The 25782-nt window shown below is 48.7% G+C and overlaps 1 protein-coding gene across 1 annotated transcript in view; it reads right to left on the bottom strand.

Annotated features, from left to right (window-relative positions):
• LOC140713572 (uncharacterized) overlaps window positions 1-25771 on the bottom strand; it is an 89230-nt gene extending 63459 nt beyond the window's left edge. Inside the window, exon 1 of the mRNA XM_073023830.1 lies at window positions 8072-25771. The gene's annotated coding sequence lies outside the window, so the exon portion shown is untranslated. The remainder of the gene's footprint in view (window positions 1-8071) is intronic.
• Window positions 25772-25782: the final 11 nt, after the last annotated feature.

The following is a 25782-nucleotide window of genomic DNA, read 5'->3' as shown; positions in this document are numbered from 1 at the left end:
TCTTCCCTCCTCTTCCCCCCGCCCCTTCCCACCCCCTCCTAGCCTCAGAGGCTCCTTCCTCAAATTCTTTCCCCTTGATGAAGTCATTCATGCCCAAAATACAAGGCAAAGTCATGGAGGCTCAAGAGAAAATCCATACCGTGCCTCGCGTTTTAGATTCTCATAAGTTTGAGAATAACCAAGCAAGAATCTTTGGCATGTGAATGTGGTCTGAAGGCATCTGAGCACAATGCCCGGCACTGGCCCGGAGTGGATCATGGGTGTCTCGGACATCTTCGTAACTCTACGCCAATTATTTTGAAACATACCAGCAGAATAGAACCATGTGAATAGCTGCTTCTCAGTTAAAAGTAGGAAAAGACTTCAAAAGCTGCCCTCAAGGAACATCCTTCCCACCAGGAGTTTTCTGCATCGGGTCCTTCAGGCATAGTCAAGGCCCCTGGGCCCAACTCCCTCATCCCTGCGTCATAAAGCAGCAAAGACAGTGAGGAATAAAGCAAGTGAAGGAGTCAGTACCGCACAAAACGGGCTCCAGAAGCCACAGCCACTCTCCCAGTGTGGGAGCCAAGTTCAGAGACCTGGAAACACCAGCTTTCCCAGGGAGGAGGGCAGAACAATGCCATTTCCCCCTAGTTTAGGGAGACACCACCCCACGTCCTCTGGCCTTAATAGAAGAGACACTTCACATAAATGATTTCAATGACTCCACCACACACAGAAAGTGGGCTAAGGGCTAACACACCCAAATAAATGCCAGGCAAAAACACATTAAATGAACACACAGATAACCAAGGTTCTCCTGTTATCCACAAAATATTCAGAAACAAATCCAGTAAGCAATCTCTTTGCAATCAAAAGACCAATTCAGAGGTGCAGATTAAAAATAAACATACAACTGAACCCTTAATACACCAAGAACCAAATTCCACGGAAGTGTTATCACATCACCACCTCCCAGCTGAAGGAAGCAGCACTGGCCACTGACCAGCTGTTCACTCGTGGGTCAGTGAACGAAAGGCAGTGCTGTCCAGGACAACAATGAGATGTTAACCTGAAAAGGGCAAAATTGCAGAGGCTGGAGGGACCTTCCAGGTAACCCGGCCCCCTCAGTGGACAGAGGACCCCCGTGGGGCCACAGAGCCCAGAGCTCCAGTATGTTCGGGGCAAGGACTCAACTGCAACCCTGATGATGTCCGAACGCCTTCTGCCCTTCTGTATCTCTGCCCCACTAACGGAGAATCCGTGAATGCTAAGGAAATGTAACGCATTTTACAATACACGTAGATTTTTAGCAAATTAAAGATAAACAGCGACAAACTTTGAGAATTAACCAAAATATAGTTCAATGAATGCCCAAACTCAAAGCTAGTCTCCAAGAGGTGATAAGCTGTGTGTGGTGGTTAACGCCTGTAAATCCCAGCCGTTGGGGAGGCTGAGGCAGGAGAATCACTTGAGCCTAGAAGGTTGGGGTTGCAGTGAGCTGTCATTGGACTACTACACCCAGCCTGAGAAACAGAGTGAGACTGTCAAAAACAAACAAACAAAAACAAATTAAAGGAGTTCAAATGAACTCGCCCATACCCTTTAAATTTTCATTTGAGTACATGGGGTGATCTAGTTCCTTTTTCCCTTGCAATACATGAATAATCTAATAATTCAATATAATCTAACAATTACATGGGAAAATTTAATTATTTTCCCATTTCATTATTCCCTATCTCAGGGAAAAAGTTAAAAGTATTCCCTATTTCAGGGAAAAAGTTAAAAATCATTTTAAACCTTCCTTCCACAAAACAGTATACTCAGTCATCTCTATCTGCTTTATCATGTGGACTTCAGCTTCACATGTCTATAATACGGTTTTTGTTAAACAGCGTTTATGTAGACAGGCAAGAGAAAGAAACACTTGGTCTATGTAGAAGCAGCAGAAGACACGTTTTAACAGAAAAGGGAGAAGATACCACCGTGTGAATCTGGAAATTCTGTCCTCATCTTGTCCACACACACAGAAAACACCCAAGCACGTGCCTAGTGTCCAACAGGAGCACAGAAAGGACGAGGATCCCTCCAGTTGTTTGATGACCAGCCCCACTTGTCACCGCCACATAACAAAATCCGCACGGCAACTTCAGCAGGTTTCCTTCATGATTCCACAGAAATCAGGCTGAAGAACATACAGATGTTTTGCCCACATTTAAAAATCCAAGTGTGGGACTCATAGAAATAAAACACATTATGGGTTCACTTAACTTTTCCAAATTTTTACTTGGAGAAACCTATAAAGTTCTTGTCAGTTACATGCTTAAGTTTTTCAATAATTTTTAAATGCAAAGGTCGGGCAAGACTTGTAAAGAGGTACACACATACGGCCCGGCACGGTGGCTCACACCTATAATCCCAGCACTTTGGGAGGCCGAGGTGGGCAGATCACGAGGTCAGGAAACCGAGACCGTCCTGGCTAACACGGTGAAACCCCGTCTCTACTAAAAATACAAACAATTAGCCAGGCGTGGTGGCGGGTGCCTGTAGTCCCAGCTACTTGGGAGGCTGAGGCTGGAGAATTGCATGAACCCGGGAGGCAGAGCTTGCAGTGAGCTGAGATCGCACCACCGCACTCCAGCCTGGGTGACAGAGGGAAATAGTCTCAAAAAAAAACACAAAGCAGGTACACACATACATGCCACGTTCTTCTCTCAAAGAGACAGGCCCTTTTTTAAGATTCCAGAAGTAAATGTGGTTGTCACCCTGCTTTTGAGAGGATGGGCTGTGTTTTAAGCATGAACACACTTTCCTCCATGCACCAAGGATGCACCATGGAGGCAGTGCTGCCACCACCTCCCCAGTCTCTGCTCAGGGTGGGGCCAGGGGAGCTCAGTTGTCTCCCGTATACACCGTTAACAGGCCAGGTGCTCAGAAGGAGGCTTCCAGGACTCGCTGTAGGCATTTGTCAGCAGGGCAGGCAGTGCCTCGTGCTGGTGGGCATCCAGCAGTAAGGGGGTCTTGCACTTCACTCCCTGGGCCCAGCCCCAGAGGAGAAAGAGACACCTGTATCATAACTCACATGTATTTATAGATACACAGAGACACTGCAGTGCAAGGTGCAGAACTAGAAGGAATCATGGAAATAAGAGGGAAGACATTTGGTTACGACTGGCAGAGCCACCTCAAGCCTCAGCACTTCCTGCCGGAGCCCTCCCTGACCAGACTCCTCCAGGGTCACTGCCAATGCCTTGCCCAGCTCATGACAGGGCAGACAGTGACAGAGCCTCAGAACAACCTCCCACTCCTTCCTCACCAGCCCAGGGGACGAGCTGTTCATGAGTGTCCCAAAGCCTGAATGCGGGAACACAGAGGTGACTGAGCAGAAAGGGGAACAGCCACAATGGCCGCGGGTGTGCAGATATTGCGGGGCACCCCAGCAGCCCTTTCCGTCTTAAAGAGGATGGCCACGGGTGTGCTGACGCTCCCGCGTGACCCAGCCGTCCTCTCCACCTTATAGGGGAATGGCCACGGGTGTGTGGACATTCCCGGGTGCCCCAGAGCCCTTTTCACCTTAAGGAGATTTTCACAGTCTCATATCAGTCTCCAAACTATTCAGTGAGGTTGGAAGAGTATCACTGTGGACCAACACTGATTGGCACCAAGTAAGGGCAATTTTATAACCATGTCTCAACCATGAAACAATCAGGTCTTTGGCTATCTGGTCTAAGCTTTTTCTGTAACAAAGTTGGATAATTAAGTTGAACTTTGGTTTTCCAAAGCTTGTTACAGAAACCACATCTTCCTAGGTGTGGCTCTGTGGTGTCACGTGCACACATCAGTAGCCAGGCTTGCCAAGACTCACGGCACGTTACACGTTCACCTGAGAAGGCTGCTCAGTCACTGAGGGCTCTGGCATGCTCTGAAATGAATTTGCCACTTCAGTCTACACTCTATTCCCTTGTTTGGTTAAAGAAACCCAAGCAGAATGTGTTTTGGCCAATCGCGTGCTGACCCAACTGCAGAGGTTTTAACTAGAGTACTTTCATTGCATCATAGAAAGCAAAGTCATATAGATCAACTCATTATTACCACTCCAAAGGTTTAGTAAATCTCTAGATAATCAGGCAAACATTTTAAGAAGCTACATTAAGGTTTACAATACTCAAAATTTAAAACTACGTCCATGCTTCCAAAAACCACCATTCCCATTTTAGATGGCCAAATGCATATGAGAAAGAAAGAAACGTGCTGAGCACATTTTTTGGGTAATCTTATGGAGAAACTGCCACTTTAAAAATGGCTCCAGTTCCTGGCTCCAGATGGGTGTGGTGGGTTGCCTCACTCAATTTCAACTCCACCTGAAGCTGGGACACTAGAAATCCATTCCCAGACTCCAGGGCCCCAGAATTCCCAGTTCTGGAAACAGCCTGGAATGCAGACCTGTAGCAGAGAATTCTTTCCTGCCCACCCTAACTGTCGTCTGTGGAAGGCGACAGTCAAAGACAAGTCCACCCCCCTAGGCGCAACCGCACCACGAAGAACCATTTCAAGGTGGGAGGTGATTGATTAGTGGGAACAGGCAGTTTAGCTAATCACTCATAAGGCAGAGAAGGGGGGTTTGAAGGCCTGTATCTGGCCTTGCCCTCGGTAAATGGTCATCCGCCAGTCAGCCTAAGCCACATGGGAAGGGGCTTCTTGCAGTAAAAGTGGGGGCGCAGTTGTGGGGAGGGGGAGTGTCTTAACCATCACTGTTTTACAGGATCACAGGGCTCAGGCAATGTTCAGTATTGTCACACACCAAGGTTTTTATAGTCTGAAGAAAACTGCAGTCCTAAAGTGTCAGTTCTCAAAGCCCTTAAGTTCCTCCTGCTAAGATTCCCAGAGGGTCTCCACTTCTTGCACCGAACCCCAACTTGCACAGGCACCTGTGCCTTCCTCCTGCAGCAAATGCAGATAAGAAGCTGTGGCTCTGCTGCAGTAATGATGCCATGCAGCCCTAACACCACAGCAGAGCAATGGCTGTGGCCTGAATGTCCCCAAAACCTCATGCTGAAACCATCTCTGATGGGATACATTAAGAGGTGGGGCCCTTGGGAGGTCGTGCTCTCAGGACTGGGGTTGGTGTCCTTGTTGGGAGGCCTGGAGGAGCCCTCCTGCTCCTCCACCACGTGAGTTCTGACGAGACGACCGCTGCCATGCAAGACCCGGCAAGATGCTGCCCTCTGTGAGCCACAGGCCCTGGGGCACCAGATGTGCAGGTGCCTTGACCTTGGACTGCCTTGACCTTGGACTTTCCAGTTTCCAGAGCTGTGAGCAATAAATGTCTCTTTACAAATCACCCAATCAACAGCAACCGGACAGAGACAGTAATGTCACAACATGAGTCACTTTTCTCAGTGGGCCAGAGGACTCCCCATGAGCCACCACTGTGAAGCAAGAACTCCTTGGAGGTTGGAAAGGGGTTCACAAGGAATTCTACCCAGCACCAGGGTGTCTGTCCTTTCTTGCAGGAAGATAACTGAGCCATGGCAGGAAACTACAGGGTGGGTGGGGCTGGACAGTAATGTGTCACCTGCTCATCTAAGCCTCAGTCTCCTGCCTCTCATCACGACAGTAGGGATAACACCCCCCTCACCTGAGCTGTTGGGGGAGGTAAGAGTGCTGGGTGATTAACAATTGTTAGCTCCACAGAAATTAGGCAAAGAATCCACCCCATGTCTTATAAAACCAAACCAGCCCAGGAATTCCACATCACTACTAATTTGCATGGGAAAATGCCAGATTCTCCTAAGTTCTGGCATGTCTTTTGTATTAATAAAGTTTGCAGAGTTTTCACATACTAGTAAATAAAACAGGAAAATAAATCATACAATTTGGAGGCTGAAGCAGGAGAATCACTTGAGCACAGACAGTGGAGGTTGCAGTGAGCCAAGACCTCGCCACTGTACTCCAGTCTGGGTGACAGACTCCACCTCAAAAAATAAAAGATTTTGCTGCTTCATACTAGTAAAGTGGGCAGATTCTACATGCCAACTCTTATTCAAAGGTCGCCTAACACTGACTTAGGAACTCTGGCCCTGATGTGCTTGGAGTTTTAACCCTAACAGTGTTAAAGACCACCCCCCAAGGAGCTCTGAACAAGTACTCCAGGTATACACTGAACAAGACCACACACTCTCTGACCGAAATCTAACTTCACAGACCCAAACTACAGAACCGCAGAAGACACTACTTCTGTCCAACTTTTTGTTCTGCCATCGTTTGTGTCCATTATTTCCTACAAACCGTCTCATTAGAATTTAGGGCACACAAAAGGCCAATACAACAGGGTTACTTTTCAAAGGTTTGGAGGTGAAGAACAGATACAATGCATTAACTTCCTATTGCTGCTGCAACAAATTACCACAAAGGCAAACCTCCCCTCAGCCCTGGAAGTCAGGAGTCCCAGGGCTGAAGTCAAGGGGTCAGTAGCTTGTATTCCTGCCTGGAGTCTCCCAATTCATAGAGGCCACCATGCAGCTTGACTCACAGCCCCACACCCCTCCTACCACTGCCCCAGCCTCAGCCCTGCACCCCTCCGGCCCCTGCCCCACACTCGCCCTCAGCCCCACAGCCCTCTGGCCTCTATCTCGTCCTCAGGTCTCCTCCTCTGAGGCAGACCCTCGTACTCCCTCTCATCAAGGCACATGTAAGAACACTGCACCCACCTGGACAACCCAGGGTCCTCCCCATCTCACTGTCCATTACACTCACATCTGCAAAGCCTCTTTTGCCATGGAAACTTCATTATACTAACAATCATTTAACAAGTGCATTATAATGATGTGAAAATTGGCATCGTTTTCCTCCTAATGAACAGATCAGTCACCCATGTACCCATGTAACCTATAAATATTTGACTATTAAATATACAATACTGTAGGAGACAGAGATGAGGAAGACGGTTCCTCCCTGAAAGACGACTGGACCTTAGACGGAGGGATGAACATTCTGAACAGGATCAACGTAACTCAACATTTGAGTCGGAGAGGCCAAGCAATGAGACTTTCAAAAAAGCAACCAGAAAGTATGTACTTTGCCTGTAGTTCACATCTGTGCCTGGCGTCATGAGCACGAGCGTGCGGACACGCACACAGGGCCCAAGTTTAAGATCAAATATAAGGAGCTTTCCACTGTAGTATTTAACTAGATCTTGTTACAAAATAGCTTCCTGATTGCAGTTTTTATCCAAAAAGTTCTGTGTAATTAAGGAAATTAATTTTCCCCTAAAAGACATTTATCTACCTATCATCCCTTATAAACTAAATGGGCGTATTAAAGAAAAAAGGCAAATGTTTGACTTCGGGGGTTTGCCTACGACTTGGATAAGCATGATTTTCTTCTGGCCAACCAGGGAGCAGCTGGACCAGACTGGAGGGATGGAAGAACAAATTTCCACTCTGACCTCAGTTGGGCACCAGAGTCTTCCCTGTCAGAATGTGGGTGTGGTGCTTCCCACACACCAGCCTCTGATGAAACTCAGCCCAAGGGTGTGGGAAAATGCTGTCTACTTCTGAAAAATCTATAAAGTACAGACACATCAAAAGCTTCAGAAGACTGTAAAGGGCCAAGGAGACCACTACACCCTTGGAAATTACAGAAAATGCTCAGCATCACACGTGCCTGAAGTCCAGGGTCAGCTCCCAGCTGCTGCAACAGCTTGAGCACAGTCCTGGCTTCCCCTCTGATGCAGAGAGCTGGTCACTCTGCCAGCAGCACTCAGAGCTCAGAACATTCTAGATGAAAGCAACGTGTTCCTTTTAAAATGGGGAACCAGGGCAGCACAACTGAAGCTCTACGACTGTCTCAACTACTGGGTTTCGGGGTAGCATTAGGAAATCGTGAGAATCCAAATCTCAATTTCATACAGATTCCAGATTCACTGCAGGTTCCAGAATTTCCTGAAACATTCTTCCAATTTATCACTCAGGATTCCCTTGCCAAAGCTAATAAAGTCTACATTCCTCACGGAAAACCCACCATAAGCACCACCACAAATAAGATCAACTGACGCCCGCCCTTCGCACCAAACATAGAAACTGTTACTCACACAAGACTGTGCTGGAGGCAGCTCTCAGCTGAAGCCGAATCCGTGAGACTTCATTATCCCCATTTTGGATTGAGTGTGAAGACTCTCAGCAAACCAAGGCCCTAGTGTGAAGCAGAGAACAGATCCTCTGATGCCTGCCTGAACATTTCCTTCCCACCTCTGTCTTGCATATTGAACACCCTCAGAGCTACTGAGTCACCCACATTTGCAGGTCATTTATCCAGCCACCAGGATAACCCAATTATGCGATAAAAATGGTTCTCAGGGCTTTGTCATACTCAACAAGGAAGCTCAGAAGGCTAGGTAAGCGCAAGAAGGGGGGAAGCGTCCTCCAAACAGACAAAAACCAAGGAAAACCGTGCAGAGACTCAAGAGAGAGAGAGAGCAGAAACAGAGCCCGCTGCAGCCTTTCAGGTCCTGCTAGCCGCAGCCCTGCGTTAGGTGGCACCATTTCCACGGATGCATCCTACTGGGCCCATTTGAAAGGTCCCACTTGCGAGACATTCACCCCCACTTCCAGCTCCTGCAAGACCCGCTGCAGCCCCACTCCACCCTGGGGGCCTACTGTGCAAGTCTTCCCGGCGAGACCCCTCAGAGCCTGCTCAGTGTCTGAGACTGGGAAGCACCAACGATCCAGAAAGGCACAATCCCGTTCTCCTCGTGCTGCTTTCTGGGTTCCAAGTTGTCTAACGAGTGCTGCATAAACCCCGGGCTGGGGAGCCAGCCAGGGCCCAGCAGCACCCAGCTCATGCGCTCCACTCACCCCACAGAGGACCACGGAGGCCCCAGCACGCTCTGTCCGCGGGGCAAGACACCAGGAACAGCCACAGTTCAGGGTTCTGCCACCCACTCCGCTGCCGTAATTACCTGCTGGGATCTGAATTCTCATTGGTTGGAAAGGTGATCCTATAGCTCCGCTGCCTTAATTACCTGCTGGGATCTGAAATTGCATTGGTTGGAAAGGGGATCTCACTGCTTAAGCACTCCCTGCTGTCTCCTTGCAAACAACATAAAAAATCCAAAACCCTTCGTAAAGAACGTTTACTATAACCTCAAAACAAGACCCATCACGAGACCAAGGAAGATACACACGCACATCTGACAGCTGGTGGGTGTCAGTGACCAACGCCACGGCTTCCGTGTGGCGTGTGAAGCAGGAGGCCTGTCACGGTGACTCAGGTTTGGGTCTGAATAGGGGTCTTCCAAGCAACTAGGCAACCAGGACGCACACACCAAAACCCAAGTCCCCGCACTCATATACCTGGCAGAAATGCTGCGTGGCCATCGACACCAGTTGTGAACCAAGACCGATCTGTGTCCTGTGGCCCTCACAACGTCCGTACATGCCTGGGCCCAGCACAGGCCCGCACGGCACCCTGCTCGCCTCCAGTGGGGCTCTCTCCTGCCAAGGGGGATGGCCCTGAAGTCTGTTGAGATTTCCAAAGCTCTACAAAGTCGCCCTTCCTCCTGCTTGTTCAGAAGGCCTAAAGCCCTGAAGACACCAGTGAGAATTGACCTAGCCTCTTAAGGCAGCTCAAACACCTAAACACAGGAACGCTGGACCACTCTGCCCTCGAGAGCAGCCAATAACACACTGGGCTAAGCAGAAGGCACAGATGTCACATCCAGAGCCAGTGGCGCTCAGGATTGCATTCCAGGAATCGCCCATGTGGGTCCCTCCAAGGCTTCCAAGTCCCACTTGATTGTTTTCATCGTATCTCTATAACATCAGAGACATTATATCTCACGGTATCTATGAGATTGTCTCTACTTTTATGAGCACATATGCTCTCTGACTTACCACGGAATGAAACTGTTCCAATAAACCCAGCGTAAGCTGAAAATATCCTAAATAGAAAGTTCATTTGACATAATAGTTTCAACTTACAACGGGTTCATCCAGAGGCAGCCCATCTTGGGCCAAACAATGCATTGAGTGTGACTAGTTCACATCATCACAAGGTTGAAAAAAAACCACAAATGTAACCTTCGGGAGCCAGGGACCATCTGTATTACGGCTCCTGTCTTCAGAGACAACAAAAACCTCCTCTTAGACAAGAATCACAATTTATAATCCTCAAAATGTTAAACTTAGTTTAACAATCTACAGGTTCAAACAAAGCCAAAGTAGGCCCACAAGGCCGTTTGTGCCATTCACTAAGACACACGACTCTGTAATAACCCTCACCACAGCCCCTCAGGGTGGGTCCCAGAGGTGGCTGAGGCTTGTGGCTACGGACACTAACGAAACCAAAATCAGAGTACGCAGGTGCAGTCAAGTCATATGACTTCTCCACTAGCATATGCACAAATGTTCATCAGCAAATCTCATCTTTGCTTTACCTCCCTCCCATGACCTAAAAAGAAGTCCACCACACACACACACACACACACACACACACCTCACTTCAAAAACATAATTAGTACTTGCATTCAATTCTGGGCATTCAGAATAGACCTAATGGGTGATTAAATCTCTCCTCCAACCCATTGCTTAGTCTTCTTAGAGGATGAAGGATTTTGCATAACACAAGTCAACATATAAAAGATCTGGTATAGAAACAGACTTTCAAGTGGTCCTCATTATAGTGATTCAACTAATATACAAAGGACCCAACACACAGCACAGTGTACATTAGAAGAATGATTAATTTGTTCCCCTAAAAATCCTAATATCTACATAGAAAAAATACCCAATACACATTTTATCATTCTTTACCAGTATAGTCATACAAAGGAGTATCACAAAAGCAAAAGAACACATTTGGTTTGACTCACAGTTCTAAGTTTAATATAAAATTGCTAAAACCACCAAGACAAACATGACTATGAAATATTTAATGATCCTAACCTAAATTCAAGTCACCATTCAACCACCAATACCTCTGCTCTACTTACGGGAACTTTCCAAAAGTAAATTCTGGAATTAACAGGACAAAATTTTCTGGTGATAGAAATTAGGAAGAAATTGGTTGAAGGCCATTCCTTGGCTGTCAAACTTTTTCTCAATAATATTTTGTAAAATAAAAGTGTCAAACAGATCTTTACATTAACTTACAATCTATCAAGCAATACTGGAGCAAGCTTTAAATATTACCCACATTCTGTCAGGGCTGACTAACATTAAATCAGTATCAGTCTCATGTCTTGCAGCATCCACAGCTCATCTTCTTAAAACCACTTAAGATTTCATAATTAACTCAATTAAACAATGTAAGTCATCTCCTTGATCTTTGACATGAAGGGGTAATTTTCCCCCAAAATAGTACCTCTTTCCTTGACACGATTTAATCTGTGGTTAGAGTATTTAACAGGATTTCTTTCTTTCTTAGAAAATAAAATATACACCTTTCCAATATAGAAAAACTCTAACTGATAATGCTATAGCTTAACCAGGTCAAAAGCATTTTTTTTTTTTAAGTTAAAAAAAGAACCTAACTGCATCTTTGGATCTTATGTGAGGTAGTGTCCAGGGTCACTGGGACCCCTGCTTGGCCAGTGTAGCTGGGTACCAATTAAAGACAGAAACCCAAGCATTCACTCAAAGCCGCTTCCCAGCTGTGCATCCTAGTGGAAGAAGCCATGGGTACAAACGAATGCAGCATTCTACGGAGGGCTTTGGGGAATGGCTGCTTGAGAACATCAAAGTGGCTCACGTCCCCCGAATATAAAGCCAGTGACTGCTCTCAGCTCCCATCCACAGTAGCCAAGGTCTGGAATCACCTGAGTGCCCGTCAACAGTGGACGAAGGGAATGTGGCCCGAACATACACAGGAGCAATACTCCACCACACAGCAGAGAGCCCTGTCATCCGCGGCAGCATGGATGGAGTTGGATGACATTACGTTAAGCAAACGAGCCAAGCAAGGAATCGGCACATGTTCTCATAAGCAGGAGCTGAGAACAGATCTCGTGGAGGCCAAGAGTAGGTGGTCAACAGGGCCCAGCAGAGTCCACTCATAAACAGGATGGGCAGAGGCTGGTAACGGGCACAAACACACAGCCTAATGGGAACACGAGACCTACTATTGATATATCAGCAGGGGGGTGGCAGTGGGTCATCTACTGTGTATTTCAAAACAGCTAGGAGAGAATAACTTAACATAACCAGCACAAGGAAAAGAAACTATTTAAAGTGAAAGACATCCCAAGTACACAGATTTCATCAATATAGGGGTGAATCAAGGTATCACATGCACTCTGAAAATATGTATTTTTCAGATACAAAATAAAATATTATGTAACAACAGAGACAAAAACCAATGACAGAATCATTGGCAAAGCACGTGCAGGAGAAGAATGGGAAGCCTGACATGGTGTGGCTGTGTGTCCCCACCCAAATCTCATGCTGAACTCTAACTCTCTGTTGGAGGTGAGCCCTGGTGGGAAGTGATTGACTCATGGGGGTGGTTTCTAATGCTTTAGAACAATCCCCCAAGTGCTGTCCTCATGATAGTTCTGAGATCTGGTTGTTAGGAGGTGCATGGCACCTTCCCCTTCACTCTCTCTCCCCTTCCAGCCATGTGAAGACATGCCGGCCTCCCCTTCACCTTCCACTCTGATTGTAAGTTTCCCCAGATGTAGAAGCCTGTACAACCCACAGAACTGTATGCCGATTAAACCTTTTTTTCCTTATTACCCAGCCTCAGGTAGTTCTTTATAGCAGTGGAAGAACAGTACAGTCCTCAGGACCAGCAATGTTTTCCTTCTACCCAGCGGCCAACAAGGTCCCACACCCTAGCTGGTTTTCCAAAGCTTTGCCAGAATGCTGAAGCCGTTTTGGGGATACTAACTTTCCCCATCTCTGGCAAACCAGATGGGGCATCCTATTTGCTTCTTACCACCTTTCTCAGAGAAACCCCACCTCTGAAACAGCCTCCACCAGGGGCCTCCTTCAGCAGCAGCAAAGCTGAGTGTTCCTTGTACTTCCCTTCTTCTGAACAAGTAAACATCTTAAGCTTGTTTTTCCATCTTCCCAGCTCATTGAAAAAAATATCTTGTGCTTTCTATTTTCCTCACACACACACATGGAAGAGAAGTTCCGTGAGGGCAGGAGCTCTTGTTTTCCCGGATCTGAGCCTGGACCTCAAACGCTAGCTGAATACTAACACGATATCCAGAGGCAGAAATGCAAATATCCACATGACTTCAAATACCCTAAGGATCTAACAGGCCGAGTGGCCCATGTAACTATGGCGTGCTGGGCCATTCAACTGGTGTCCAAATCCCTGTCCAAGTGAGCTCTTTAATTTCGAGACTTTTCAGACAGCTGTTTTGTTGTTGTTGTTGTTGTTCTGTTTTGTTTTTATTAAAGGGATATGTTACAGTTATAATCAAGAATATCCCAGGCCGAGTGTGGTGGCTCGTGCCTGTAATCCCAGCACTTTGGGAGGCCAAGGTGAGCGAATCACCTGATGTCAGGAGTTCAAGACCAGCCTGGCCAACATGTTGAAACCCCATCTCTAATAATACAAAAATGAACCAGCCATGGTGGCAGGCACTTATAATCCCAGCTACTCAGGAGGCTGAGGCAGGAGAATGGCGTGAACCAAGAGGTGAGGCTGCAGTGAGCCAAGATCGTGCCACTGCATTCCAGCCTGGGCAACACAGCAAGACTGTCTCAAAAAAATAAAAATAAACCAATACTCCCAGTTAGTTCTTCACCAATGTCAGATACATCAGTTTAAAGAAAAATATGAAAGCATGTTTTTAAATTTCAGTGTTGAATTTAACCATATCTTTTAAGAAGATATGAAGATAGAAGTTCCCTAAGGATCAGGGGAGAAAAAAGCAGTTAAGAAAATTTTAAAACCACAGGAGAAAAGCAAATATGGGTTAAGACCTCAAGGCAAAACTTTTTCTTTGCACTTTGATTTCAAAAGAACAGAGATGCCCAAATTATGAACTCTCCCATCTGCATTTTATATTCCTGTGTCCTTTGAAAGGCTGGAGATGGGATCCCGGGTTCCAAAGTGCCTGGCCATGGCTCACATCAGGCGGCATCTTTCACAGCCGTTTACTCCCCTCACTGTGCCTAGAGAGCTCTGTGGCCCAATTTACAAAAAAAAAGGTCCTAATTTACTCACATTCATCACTTTGAGCAGTCTCAAGAAATGAGACAAATATTGACACTCCACAGAAGCAAGTACTCTCTTCCAAAAAGTCAAGTGCCAGGTTCCCATGAGCCAGGCAGCTTGCTTACAGAAAGCACTGGCTGACTTGCTGGTTTAATGTTAAATGCATTTAAAATGTTAAGTGAACAAACCCCCCTCCTAGTGGGTGTACGCGTTGAGCTGGCTGCAGTAGTGATGCAGACCACGTTCTTTCCTTTGGTTTTGCTTCAAGCAGAGCACCCCACACCCAGGAAGAGGGCAAAGGACAGCATCGAGGTCTAGGACAGATCTAAGGAGAGCTGCAGGCTGACTGCCTCATCTGCAAATAGTCTCTCATTTCAGAGAAAATCACTGAACAGAGTTCATAACACGTGAATTTTTAAAATTTGTATTTCTAATTTCATCCCATTAGAACTTTTGAACCTCCACCTCCCACCTAGAGAACGTCAGCTCAAGCCGATCACAGCGCATTGCGATTTTCTATAAATAATGCGCACGCCTGCATCTGAGCGGAGATGTGAATGTCTGGAATGTGCCTGCCAGGCCCAGGAGGAACTGCAGCAAGTGTGGGGACACAAGCCGCTAAGGAATCTGATTTGGAGGGAACTGGAGGCAACTAAAACTAGGTCCACTGGTTTTTCTTGGTAAGGTTTGACCAGGCAAACTGTTATCACTGTTGCTAATTTATGGTAATTGGAATGGGGACTTAACAGTAAGTAATTAGAGCAACTACAGAATTTGCTACTCAATTACAATGGCACAGATTCCTGAGAATGGAAGAACTGTTGCCCAGGAATAGAGTTCAAGAGGTCCTCCCCATGCTCTGAGGAACATGGCATTTCCACGCACCCCTGCTTTGGTCCCTGGCCACCACCATCCTGATCTCGGCCATCTGATGGCATCAGTCCCCAAAGCTGGAAACACCTGAAACCTCTTGTCACCCTCCCATCTGCCCTGCCTTCCTCCAGTCCGGGATATTCAGGGATGCCCACATACAGGACCAGGAAACCAGGGTTATCCCAAACCAGTGCCTGCATTCAAAGTCCTCCATGGCAGCACAATCACCAATGGCCAATACTCCCAGAACCTTCCACCTCAAAACGGGAGCACATCTGGATTCAAGCTGACAATGCTGCCTTCTCTTTGCATTGTACACATGGAGGCATGTCAGGTTCCACCTAAAGGTATCAGGTTCCACGCTGGTCAGAAGCCCAAACCTAGTCACTCTGCATGATCTCAATTCACCATCCACAGAGAAGCCTGCAGTTTTCCTCTGGTGTACGGTGTGGATGGTGGATGGTAGAAGCATTTCCCCTGAAGACTCGGAGACAGGAGCCTGGCCAAGGAGGCCAGTCACCCCATCCCCTGCAAGGCCCGGATGTGACCCTCTGCTGTCTGCACACCGTACCCAAGTCTAGCAGTGCTGGCTCTGTGGTGGGATCCATCTGGGTCTGCAGAGGACCTGGGGCACAGGAACCATGCAGCCTGGCTGCAGCCAGAGGCCTAAGGGATTCCCACGAGGCTCTCCAGCCTAGGTGCCCTCACCACAGGCAGAGCCATGCAAGAGAGTTGCCTGCTGAACTGGAAACGCCCCAATCTGCTCAGCCAACACAGAAAGACAACAGCCACCTACACCTGCTGAGCCCCAAAACGTGGCCACTGGGCCTGAAGGGTTGAATCTGGAATTTAATCTGTGAAGTTCTTTTCAAATGTGTTTAGCTATGTAATCAAATCTTTATTCTAATTAAATTTAAAGAAGCCCCTGGCTATGGGCTCCCTTGTTGGGCCTCACAGCTCCAGGGAGTAAGAACGGGAGAGAGAGGCCCAGAGCCTCTCTGCATTCTCCATGTTAATTCAACAAGTCATCATAAGGAAAGGCACTCCAGCAGGAGAGGTGTACACGGGAAGAACTGGGTTGGCCCTGACAAGCATGACCCCCATGGCATCACAGCTCCCTCAGGCAACAGGCAAAAGACAATGATGCCCACCTGGACGGGCCACCGGATGTGATGATGCACCCCCAAGCCCTAGTCCCACAGCAGCCAGAGATCACCTGCTGCTCGCCCCGGGTAAAACACAAGCCCTGGTCCCACAGCAGCCAGAGACCACCCGCTGCTCATCCCGGGTGAAACAGGCAGAGCTACCCGAGCCCTCTAAAGTAGGAAGAATTAAGGAGGCGACTCCCACGACACACGTGATACTCCTTGGAGACGGACACAGGCTTCGCTGTGAAAGTGCAGAGGACGGTGCAGTCCCTAGGCGGGCTGCTTCTTCCAACGATCGGGAAGAAACCAGATCCATTTCCTTGTAGGAGAATGATTTGTACCGTGATTAGACAGAAGACAGAAGGTGGCTAATGTTATCAAATCATCAAGCACCTCACGGCTGCTTCTCCAAGGAAGGCCTGGATACTTGCAGCCACCCGCGTAGGGGCCGCAGTGTTTACAATGGAGATACGGGTGACTGAGGTCTGGCTTCCTCAGGGAAGCTAAATTTGAACTTTCACCACTGAGGAATCAGTCATTTACAGTCACTCACCCTCAATGCAGAAGAGGGCTCAAGACACTGCACCAGACTTCAACACTCAGGGTTAGGGTCAGGGTCAAATTCACAAGTTTTACAAAATGTATTTCCTTGGGATGCCAGAAGAGATGCAGCTTCACACCCCCCCACCTCCATGGTTTACTTAGCCCCTTCACCAGTGGATCTCACCAACAGATGACACATCCACACCTCATCCATGGCAGCACAGAAAACCACTTGGAAGACAGCCACTCCCACCAAGCTTCCTGACTTTGGTGTTTAAAATCTGCATCATTTAAAATCTGCATCTCATACGTGAGATTACACTTCTCCGAACAGACATTGCGACTGTCATTTCATCCAAAAGGGCTTTAGGAAATGACACGCGGTCCAGACACCAGAGGTCGCCGGCCGCCTTACTCTAGCCTAATTCCTTTGTGCCTGTATGGAGGCTTCACAGATACAGCCCATTAATGACCGTATGAGAAGCTCAGGGCATAGACGAACTCAGTGCTGAATTTTTCCATTTATCACCCTTTTGTTTTGTCCAGAAGACAGCTGAGAAAGGCGGGAGCAGATCATCTCCTCGAGTGTAATGACTCTAGCCACTTCTCTTCACCCCAGGTCACCACTCAGTCAACACGCTTTTGAGAAACCAAAGCAATTCTGTTCCCTTCACTCTGGGTTCCAAGCACTAAATTCCTCCATTTTATCAATTAGGTTATCAAGCAGCCGTTTGTAATCTGGACTGCAATCTGATACGAAATTTAAAGCTAATATAAGTTGTGGTAATAGCTCCTATTTACATTATAGATAAGGCATGAATGAAAACTTTAATCTGTTCATAGGACCAACTTTGTCAACAAACCAATTATTCAAGCAATGATTGTCTTCAGTTAGATGCAAATTACTTTGCTCATAAAAGATTTTCCAGTAGGAATTTTTAAATCCATGGTCTGTCTTTTCTGAGCCTGTCTCTGCACCTTCCCCTGAGCGCACAGCAGGACTTCTCAGGGCATCCCATCAGCAGGCCCACTGAAGAGAATAAGCCCGCAGCCCCCAGCCCAGGAATCAAGTCTGAGCCCCAGCAACCCCTCATCCAGCCGAGGCTTCCTCACCAGCACAGCACCCAGGGATCTTCCAGGTTTAATGCCATGTGTGTGTGGAAAGTAGAGTGCTGGAAAGACCACAGTGGACATTCTACAAATGCAAATTCCCTCCTGGAACAGCCCAGCAACCTTCTGTACCTTCCCCAAAGTACCCATGCCAGACAGGCGTAGAGTCTAATGCGGTGCCTAGGAATCAGCATTTAACACGATTCTGATGAATAAGAGAGTTTGAGAGGTCGGTCAGCAAGAGGCTGCCGTGGCCTCCACTCATTTGCAGGCTCTGAAGAGACACAGATTCAGGTAACAGGCCAGACAGGACAGGACAAGGATGGGGAAGTGGAGGGCAAATTCCGTGAACCACCAACCACCCCGCCATCCCCACTGAGACTCCGTGATTTAAAGAGAGGCAAAGCCAGGGAGAAAAGATGCCCGCACCACATGAGGGACTGAGATTTCACCTAAAGCACGCAGCATGTGGCTGAGGGCCAAGGTTGGGCAAGCCAGGAGCACAGAACGGGGTTCACAGGCCCAGAGGTGCTTCCCACACCCACACCCCGTGCAGATCTCCCAAGCACTGCCTGTGTCTCCTGCCTGGTTTATTTCCTCCCCCCCTTCTACTGTGTTGGTTTCTCAGCCACCACCCACCACCACACAACCCTCTCTACAAGCTGGGTGGACTGAAAAGAGTGGGGGCGGGTAAGATCTGGGCTCTGGGGCCAACGTCCTGCCTGAGACATTAGTTCCAACCCACCTAGCTGTGATGTGAGCCCCCGAGATTTCTCAAATGTGAGATGGGAAGGTAACTGAACCCACTCACCAGGACGGCTGTGCAGACTGAGATTACATATAGCCACACCTCGGCATCCACCACACGTGGGACCCCAGTCGTGTTGCCCCTGATGGGAATCCCTCTATCTATGCCCCTTCTGCTACCAGAGCCAACTGCCAGCAGTAGCTGTGGAGGGTGTATCCTCTATTCCCACTCCACTCACCTCCCATCGCTCCACGCAGTGACCTGCCATGCAGCGGCCACCAGCAAACCCGGCCCCACTGGATAACCGACCACCAGCCTCCCCTCACTTTGGGGCGTCTTCCACTTGCAGTTCCGAAGCAGACTGAGAAACCGCCCTCAAGGGCAGTCACCTGTACCTTATTGCACGTAATGACCTGCCACGCAGGACCACCAGCAAACCCAGCTCCACCAACCAGGCTCCTGTGGATAACCGAACCCCCACCCCCCACCTTGGAGCGTCTTCCACTTGCGGTTCTGAAGGGGGCTGAGAAACCTCTCAAGGGCACTCACCTGTTTCTTATTGCACGTAATGGCCTGCCAAGCAGGGCCACCAGCAAACACGATCCACCGTCCAGGTTCTGGTGGGTAACTGCCTCCCACCCCGCTTCCTCCTGGGGTGTCTGGGAGGCTCAGAAACTGCCCTCCAAGGGCACTTATCTGTTCCTTATTGCACTAATACCTCATTTACAGAAACCCACTTTGACTTCCAGCACTGCAGGTGTGACAATTTAGGAATCCTGCTTGCAAGCTCCAAGAGCTTGAGGTCACGTCCACCTCACCAGCATCCCAGAGACCCAGCACTGTCCCACTGTGTTTAAAATTCCAAAATACTCCTTCAAAATGCTACTGGCATTTGGTTTGCGCATAAAATGCTAAAAGCCTTCAAGTGAAACAAATATCTTCAACAGTTTGATATAATGACATGTGAGTTACACATCTGCCAAATTGTAAAGCCTCATGCATTTATAACATTTTATTTATGGTCAAATGGTTCATTAATATAAATTACAAGAATCTCCAAGAAACGGTTTTTTCTTTTGGCATTAGATGACCAAAGGAAAACTGGGTTCTGGCTGGCTTTCAGGCCTGTAGAAGCAGACATATCTGCTGACACAATCAAGCTCCTTCCCACTGATGTGGCCTCATCCCAGGCCCCTCACCCGGATGCCCGCAGGCCCCTGGAGGAGCAAGCAGACCTGCCTACATTTCTCAAATGCACAGCTGTTGCTCACACTGCAGATGGAGCTCAAGGCATGAGCAGGCCACCACGCTAAAAATACCACGCAGCGTCCACGCAGGTGACGGTGGTTTTCACTCCATCCCAAAGCCCCATGTATGAGTTTAAAGCCATGACTACTAAATAGGTTTTTAGACCCTCAAGACATACTTTACTTTTATGCAACAAAGTTAAAAGACTATCACTCAGGTATAGGCTCTGAAACTGAAGAATAATTATTTGGAAACAGAGCCTCTGCCAGATCAGGATAAGCACTTGGGACAACACCCCGTGACCTCGGTCCACACAAACCCATCCAGACCAGAGGCCTCCCGCACTGTAATTTCTGTGGATTTCTGTAAACGAAGTATTACTGCAATAAGGAACAGATGAGTGCCCTTGGAGGGCAGTTTCTGAGCCTCCCAACCACACGGCCACATTAAGGCTGAAGCCGTGCCACCTCCAGAAACACTGTCCCTCGCTGAGGTGTGCCTGGCTTCTCCCTTTTTCCAGAACTTAACAAAACCTGAAAGGACAGGTCTGTGTAGAAAAAAACACGCTACTTGCGATTCCTCTTCCCAGTTCAGGCTGTAGGAAGCTCATTTCAGCCCTCACTGTGTTCTGACTGTGGCTTAGTTACCATAAGAAATAAAGTCAGAATTCCAGTCCCTGTCTCCTGGGCAGTGTGGCAGGCATACATACCTTCAGTTACATGAGGAAAGGAGTGGCGAACCCCCTTCCTTCAGTGAAACTGCACAGTTCCCAGAACGCTGATGCCATCCCCTTCACACCACTGTGAACACCTGGACAGAGCACATTTCAATGCGTGCACCTTTGTGGGCTAGTTTTCTATTTCTCCACTAAATCACCCCAAATTTAGCACCCTAAACACTGACTTATTTTCTCACATTTCTGGAAGCTGGAGTCCAAAACAGTTCCCACCATCTAACGTCGAGGTGTCGGCAGGGCTGGCTCTGGGTAAGCGACCGTCTCCTTGCCCCCCACAGCCTCTAGAGGCTTCTGCATCCCCTGGTCCATATGGCACCTACTGTCTTCAGGACTCACAGCGGCCCTGACGGCCCCCCAACAGGAAGACGCAGAATGTCAGGAGCCCAGGCTCTAGTGCTAGGGCCAAACCTCCCCACCCTCCCAGTTCCTCAGACACGCCTGTGTGAGCTAATATAGATTCCACTTTAACTAGTGTCACCTGTGTAAGGGGTAAGTGCCCAGCTGTGAACTGGTTAACCTCGCCCACACAAACCCCGAGAATAAACTCACAGGCCACGGACCACTCCACAAGCAATAAGTGACCACCTGCTCAGGGACCTCCATGCCCCAGCAGAGCCCTCCGGTACCTCCTTGTGAGCTCAGACTGGCGGCAGGGGTCTGCAGCGCCAGAGGGCCCTGGATAAAAAAGACAGCTCTCATGTCGGGAGGCACCCGCCCGCGGTTGGGTTCCCTGTACTTTAATAGCCCAGGTGGACAAGCCGCACCGCATGCAACCCCATCACCAGAATAACGGCTGCACGTGGCGAGTGCACGGGTGGCCACCACTCAGCCCAGCTGTCTGCGATAAGCACATCACCACCGTGACGCCCAATCAGACTCAACTGCTGGAACAGTCCCAGCATCGGCCCCCAAGAACATTCTGGATCAAAATTCAGACTAGTGATTGCAATCAGGGCCACATGTGGCTGAATGTTTTTACAGGAGGACACCACAGCTGGACTGACGTCACAGCTGGATCTGGCTGGACTGAGAGCATTTCCCACTGTACATTCTTACAACACCATTTTATTTGTGCTCTATTAAACTTCTATGGCTTTTTTTCTGCTTATCTACTTTATGGGAGTGTTTCTTGTTCTTATGACTGCGGTGATACTTCAAGCTACAACTATCAATGTGTAAATTAGTTTTGAAGTCGCCTTATCATTAAACATTTCACAAGCAAGCAGTCAGAGGCAGCTAGCCCGGAGGCCTCTTTTCTTCTCTGAGCCAAACCTGCCTTGGACTCAAAGAAAACGGCACATGGAGAGGGGCTGGATCTCCAGCTCCCATTCCTAGGGAGCCTCCTGGGGAGCAGATATGGAGGGAGAAGCCCTGGTTATGGCACTGTGGTACTAAAGAAAAGTCTATTTGGGTAATGTAAGCACCAGACTTAAGAGATTAAGCAAACCATGAAAAGAAACCACTAACCACAGCTTCTCCAAAACAGAACTAAACTCCCTTTAGTTTGAATTGGAAAAGCAGAAGTGATGATCAGTATACAAAAAAAAAAAAAAAAAAAAAAGGAAATGACACAGTATCTGAACACAGGAGAATAATCAAGGGCCACTGTCTCTTCCTGTGTCAGTGGGAGCCTCGCATCTAAGCTGGATTTAGAAGGTTGCTACTTTGGACTGAAAGGTATCCCCAACCCTAGTTTGTAAGCAAGTGGAGCAGAATGCTTCAATTATTTCAAGGTTTAGCGGTAAAGCTCTGCAACTCTCACAACCATTTTAATTGGTGTGAATTTTAAAGTGACTCAATCTGTTGGCTGGAGTATCTAACGGCTTAACCACGGGGTCACGTTGGAAAATTTTTCCAATTGCTTTTGTTTTTCCTACTGAAGATGCATTTGAACGTTCTTGTAGTTTGCAGTTGGCTGGTTCTGATGTTTGGTCCTGAGCAGGCCCAAGTATCCGTAGAGGAAGAATCTGAAACCTCAAGCCACTCGAGTGCTGTCTGGGCAGACGGAGACCCCAACCCGAGGGCCACTGACGGACTCAGCATGGGCGCAGGGCCGCCCGACGCAACGGGCCACGTATTTGCCGGTTACAAAGCAACATAAGCACACACCCCCAGGTGTGCACACACGCTCTGTACACATCTGTCCCTATCAACACCAGCACACACCCCGAGGTGTGCACACACGCTCTGTACACGCTCACATCTGTCCATGCCAACAACAGCATACACCCCGAGGTGTGTACACACGCTCTGTACACATCTGTCCCTACCAATGCCAGCACACATCCCCAAGGTGTGCACACACATTCCATACGTGCTCACATCTGTCCCTGCCAATGCCAGCATACACCGCCAAGGTATGCACACACGCTCTGTACAACCTCACATCCCTCCCTGCCAATATGAGCACACATTCCCAGGGGTGCACACAGGCTCTGCACATACTCATGTCCGTCCCTGCAGCCTGAGTCAAACAGTCACAGAGAGGCAGAGGAGGAGGAGGAAGGATTCGATGGGCACTAAGGTCCTGGGCCGGTTCCCCTCCCTACCTCGGGAGAGACCCCTCATGTGATCCTGCCATCACTCACCCTTCCGCCTCCATCCCCCATCCTCCCACAGGGATCAGGAGGATGCCCACTGCACAGAGCTGTGATGAGCATGAACGAAAGATGGCAGGAGCTCACGCCAAGGTGCTGAGCATGGGGCCTACGGAGTGCTTCTTTCTGCTGTGGCTGACATCATCAAACAAGAGACTGACACAGCTTCTGCAGAGAATGTCACTTGCTGAGAAACTGAAACGTGTGACCTAGGAGCCTGTGAAGGTCTAAGAACAAACCAACAAACCAAACGGTTTTGTTTGTTTTTCAAACACCATAGCCTGTTTTTTCTTTTTTTTTCATGCTCTACCTTGGGTATCATTTAGTTTAATTTCAAAGTAAGTCCAATAATTACACAAAATCACAGGACTGAGCATGGAGCATTGTTTCACTTCATGTCCTCCAGCCTTTAGGACACATTAAGGAAAGACACGATTCTAGGATTCCCATTAGAAAGGCTGCCCTGAGGCACCTGCTGGGGCAGCCAAATTGCAGCTGTTGATGCTGCCCCCAAGCTGCTTGGATGAAGCAGAAGATTCCAGAGGTCTCCTCTCTTCTACCCCTTGTCCAGGAGAGAAGGTGGGGGGAGAAAGGTGAGAGAAGATAGGAAGAAGGAGAGGGGAAGGAGGGAGAGAGGAGGGGAGAGGGAGGGAGAGAGGAGGGGGGAGGGAGGGATAGGGAGAGGGAGGGAGGAGGGGCATGTTCCATCCACCAAGGCAGCTACACTGCAGAGAGAATGGAGGGTACGTTGCCTCTCAGGACAGTAAGTTCGAGCTGTTTATAATTGTTAGCGTAAACAGTGACCAGCTTAGGACAGGGCTGTCATTGGAGTTGACGTTTTATTTTCATAGTTGATATTGGGGACCTGGACCTAAAGCACCATGCCTTGCCCTTTTGCCAGATGGGCCTATGCTTCTCTATACTTGAGTCTATTTGACTAAATACCCGACATTGACTAGGAATTATGACGTGTAGGATACCCCTTACCACAGTAACGTCAAACTCATATTCTAAATGCAATTTGTTCAGGGACTGGCTTCTAACTCTGGGTGGGAATGTTAAGCTCAGTACAGTTCAATTCAGTAAGCATTTATCAAGAAACTCCTAGACCAAGAGCTGTGTTAGACACTGGGTATGGGGTGATGGGGATACGAAGATGTGGAATTAGAACTCGAGAAGCTCAAATGCTTCCATTTAATTCCCTAATGCAATTACTAAGCTTCAACCTGATGGCTGTAATGTCTAAATTCACTTTTTCTTTATTCCAGTTCTACATAACAAAGCATAAATAATCACAGAGGAATGATTCTGTGTTGGACTATTCAGTGGACAGAGAAGAGCATTCTGACCGGCGTGAGACACTGTCTCCGTTCCCAGGGAACCCGTGAGGTGGCTGCACAGAGCACACGCGTGAAGATTCAGGAACACGAGCGTCAGGTGATGGGAGGGGCACGAAGGCAGTACCAGAAAGATGTCTGCCGAGAGGCCGCTGCAGCCAGGGTGGCCGGGAAGGTCACGGGAGTGGGCACAGGCATCTCCTTCCAGCCGCACCTGGTTTTCATGAGGACGCGTGCACGGAAGGGGATGACACCGAAATGCTGTGGCGCTGAGGGGAGGAGGGGAGGGACACAGGGCCAACGGCTGACCCCCACCCCTTCCGTCCCTGCCCCTATGAACGCTGCCAAAATCAGCCCCAACGGGGAGAAATGAGGCGGGTGAAAGAGGTGGACAGACTTGGCTTCCATGGAATTCACAGATTCCAGTCATTAAAAATCCCTTCTGAGTTTTCATCTGGAAAACTTTGCCAATGTACTTAGGGACAAGAGGCGGAAGACGAAGCCAACACAATTGGGCTCAAACTGCCACCCTTCTCCTTCTCTCTTCATCCACCACCCTCCCTGGGCCCCTGAGTGTGAGAACCAGGAGGTGCACAGCCCAAGGGTGCAGTCCCTAACCAGAGGAGGGAGCCGCACGGCGGGGCCCCCAGCACGTGGATGGCAGGATCTGTGCTATGTCAGTCCCAGGGCCCCAAGCAGAGAAGGCCTGGGGCTCCCAGCTGAAGTTTTGCTGTCTCCTCTCTCACCAAAGTCGAGAAGCACTGAGTGGGACCAAGGCCGCACCTGGCGGCTCCTCGGTGGCTGCCGATGTGGTCCTCAGGCTGCGGGTGAGACCCTCTAGGGAAGCCCAGACAGTGGCGAGAATCACAGCCACGAGTGCTCCAGTTGCCCCAAAACTCAAGCATAGCCTGAGGAAGGCAGCGCCCGCTCAGATCCCCGTGCAGGCTTGTGTGGCACACTGGTGAGGCACACAGCACCAGAACACGGCACTTTAAGTGGCTTTGTGGGGTGTAGGAACACAAAGTGTGGTCTGGAGTGGCTCAGAAGTCACTCCCACCAGCCTGTGGGACCCGGACGGCCCCTTAGGATGTGGCTGGAGTCTCTCCAGGGCGGGCTCCAAAGTCCCAAGGATGAGGTAAGCGTCGGTCTTGCTCTGAGGAAGGCCCCTGACAAGTATCCTGAACATGCAGGTACACAGCTGGCTGACTCATCTGAAGGGATCTGCTGAGCTACGAGCCAGGGACGGCTAGAGAAAACTGCGTGAACCTTTGTGACTACTCACAGGTAGGTAGCT

Source organism: Chlorocebus sabaeus, chromosome 16, assembly GCF_047675955.1.
Source record: "Chlorocebus sabaeus isolate Y175 chromosome 16, mChlSab1.0.hap1, whole genome shotgun sequence".
NCBI classification, from domain to species: Eukaryota; Metazoa; Chordata; class Mammalia; order Primates; family Cercopithecidae; genus Chlorocebus; species Chlorocebus sabaeus.
The sequence above is the reverse complement of the archived record's forward strand: the minus strand, read 5'-3'. Positions and strand labels throughout refer to the sequence as shown.